The 3639-nt window shown below is 35.6% G+C and overlaps 1 pseudogene; it reads right to left on the minus strand.

The window, feature by feature from the left end:
* The window catches only part of LOC107693756 (uromodulin-like), a 27881-nt pseudogene extending 25829 nt beyond the window's left edge, over window positions 1-2052 (minus strand).
* Window positions 2053-3639: the final 1587 nt, after the last annotated feature.

Raw genomic sequence — 3639 nt, forward strand, 5'->3', positions numbered from 1 at the left:
CCAGTACGAGACTCGAACCCGCAACCTTTGGGTTACGAGTCCGACTCTCTAACCATTAGGCCACGACTTCCCCGTTGCTTTTTTAATTACAAAAAGTAAAACACGCTGTAACAATTATTTTGGTAATCAAGTAATCTACTGATTATTTTGACACTTTTTTAATTACAAAAAGTAAAACACGCTGTAACGATTATTTTGGTAATCAAGTAATCTACTGATTATTTTGACAATTGAGTAATACTTAAGTAGGCTACATTATAACAAATACCTGCAGCGGGCGCCAACGGCCTGGTGACGTTTCACTTTACAGCGTGTTTAAACAATGTTTAAATCCATTTAATTTTAATATTTGACCACATGCAGAAACTTTCAATTTGAAATTGCAATGCACAATACATGATGCACGATGCCGGATCACTTTAAGCCCTGAGAACAAGCGTCAACACTCTAAATATTGACTCATTGTATATTTTTTTGACAATAAAAGCCTTTAAAGCTTATGGTATGCTTATCATTGTTTTTCAGTATACCATAAAAACGTGGAAAAATAATCTACAAATACTGAAGCAGCAAACTTTGCAAAACACAAAATTTATGTCACTGACAAAACTTTTGGCCATGACTGTTACATATGTTTACTGAATATTTTTACATTTTGATGGAAATGACAAAGCCATTTAATTTGATTCATACCACAACTTAAAATTAAGTCAACTGAACTTGTATTGAACCTTGAACATTTTTTTTAAAAAGGTATCTGTTGTAGCCATTTTAGAAAATACATTTTTGTTTTATATTTATGTTTAAATATTATTTGTTTGTTTTGTTTAATCTGTTAATTATGAAAAAAAAAACTTCCGTAAATGTCATAAAGGGCATGGTAATGAATTGGACGGCAATACGCCTGGAGAAATGGAGTGGGTCAGACATAATTTTTGACCATTTCATACGTTTTGTGAAAGTACTTTTTTAATGAATTTCGTTTTGTATCATTTGTATCTTAATTTTAATCGATGATTTGTTGATCAATTATTGAATCAAATAAATAAATAACAAGACAAGAATGCATTGTGGAATAAAGTGCTTCATGAAATGCAAACCCACTACATGCTTCCGCGGCCTTGAGAAAAGGCCAAAACATCAAGTCAAAAATTGTCTGAGTTTCTGTGGATCACTTTGGATTTATATGACGGATTGTGGAGCAAATCATTTCATGGACTTTGTGGAAACTCAACGGATATATGCTTCATGCTTCACCGTGAGTAATGGGATTTGAATGAAAGACGCTCTGCGGCCGTTGCTCTCAATTAATGCTTTGTTTGTTGAAGACTAGTTTGTTTAAAGATTTGTAAGACAAGTGAAAGAAAGAAAGAAAGAAAAAAAAAGGGTGTGGTACTGAATTGGACAGCAGAAATGGAGTGGGTCAGACATAATTTGACCACTTCATACGTTTTGTTTTGTGGAAAGTATTTTTATTTATTATTATTATTATTATTTATTTATTTATTTTGAACGAATTAATTAATTTCGTTTTGTATAATTTGTATCTTAATTTGAATCGATGTTTTATTGATCAATTATTGAATCAAATAAATAAATAAATAACAAGACAAGAGAATGCATTGTGGAATGAAATGCGTGACGAAATGCAAACCCAATACATGCTTCCGCAGCCTTGAGAAAAGGCCAAAACAGGATCATTCCTCCTGAACAAATCTGGTGGTAATGCTGAAATTTTAATTGACTGAACACACTCTGGGAGCAACAAGATTAAGAAGTTTTTAGGAATTGCTAGAGGTGTGCAGTGCCAAACACGGGGAGGAAGATAATAGTTTATAATAATTCATGATATAGTGAAAACTTACCTGGTGTTTGTCCATTGATTATTTCACCTGTCAAATACAGAATATACACATTATGCTTTAATAACTGGAAAGCATAGTTAGTTTACTTATTTAAATGTTTCATTCTAATGTCAGATTCTTGGTCACAATTCTGTATTGCTAGAGCTATAAACCCCTCACCATTAATGAGCAGCAGTAGAGACACGCACAATGAGATTAAAAACCTCATTATGAGAAACTGCCCCTCCTGCACCTGCACATTTATAAGTACACACATTCGCACACACACACACACACACACACACATGTATAGACATTATAAATAAACTTTACGATAAAAGATAAAAAGTCAATTAAGAAGCAAACATATTATAGAATAAATATTATTTAAAAAACTTAAAACATTAATGTTCACACAAATTTTTGCTAAAAGTGTAAATACAATCTTCGGAACAAGCATTGGTGTATTTACACAAAGAGAATTACTATTTTAGAAAAATACATTAAAAGCAGATGGTTTGAATAACAGAAAAGTTTTTTTTTTTTTACCAGAGAAAAATGCAGAGCAGAGCAAACTCAGGGAGATTCTCTCTTCAGCAGCTTTGCCAGAATACAGTGATGCTGAACTGCAGGTGTCATAATCTGATCAGCACCTTTATTTATATATGTGGGCAGACCATGACTGAAACTAAACATATCGCTCAACAATACCTTAAAACCAGTTTTTCCTTTCCACACCTATATGTTTGTCATTTAATCAGTGTCACCTTTAGTCACCTGTGTTTACATAGCATGTTATACAATACAGATTGTTTCAAAGCAGCTTTACAGGAATAAACAGGAAAGTCATGATTCAGTGATGCAATCATAGATGAATTCTGCTGTAAAGCAGCTCTAAAAAGAAAATACTGTCATTGAATCAACACTGAACTGACCTCAGCTGAACAGTTTATTTTAATAACTGTGTAAAGATAACCAAATATGAAATTACTTCAATTCACATAAATTATAAAGCAGCTCTGTAGAAAAAACCTTGGGAGAAACTAGGCTCAGTTGGGGGGCCAGAGTTTCCTCTGGCCAAACAAACCAACATGGTGTGGTGACTTAATAAAGTAATAAAATAATTGTGAAGACTGAGAATGAAAACATCTCAGGTTACGTATGTAACCATGGTTCACTGAGTAGGGAACGAGACACTGCGTCCTCTAGGGGTCGCTATGGGGAACGCCTCGTCGTGACCTGTGTCTGAAGCATACATTGAAAAAACACCAAAGCCGACGATCGCGAGAGGGAAAAGCCCCTCTTAAAACTCATCGGCCAGATCCACCTGCGATCCCCACGAGCTCATTCTCCTCCGTGCCTCAGCAGTGCCGCGGGTCCTGAATCACGGGAAGCAGATGGCTGCCCCTCTTTCCTCGAAAAGAGAGACAAACGAGAGCAGAGTTTTTTTTATTGGAAAAACGCTCGCAGTGCACGCCGATTGCCCCCTCGGAGACATCGCGTGTGGAGGACGCAGTTCGAAGTTCCCATGAAAGGGAACCAAACAGAGTTTTGTCTTAGTTTTTCTTTAATTCTCTGCAGAGAATGATCTGGTTTACACACAGCTTGAGTTTGTGTGCAAAGATAACACATAGACTCGCAGCCCACTTTTTATAATATGCAAAAAGATACATTGAAGGACAGATAAGACTCTAAGCCAATCATGTTACTCAGTGCACATCACCCCATAACACATGCACATCGCGCCACATTACATGGTAGATGTCTGGTTACTCTCAAAACTGCCCGTCACTTG

This window comes from Sinocyclocheilus anshuiensis, unplaced genomic scaffold (assembly GCF_001515605.1).
Source record: "Sinocyclocheilus anshuiensis isolate Anshui unplaced genomic scaffold, SAMN03320099.WGS_v1.1 scaffold2200, whole genome shotgun sequence".
In the NCBI taxonomy this organism is placed as follows: domain Eukaryota; kingdom Metazoa; phylum Chordata; class Actinopteri; order Cypriniformes; family Cyprinidae; genus Sinocyclocheilus; species Sinocyclocheilus anshuiensis.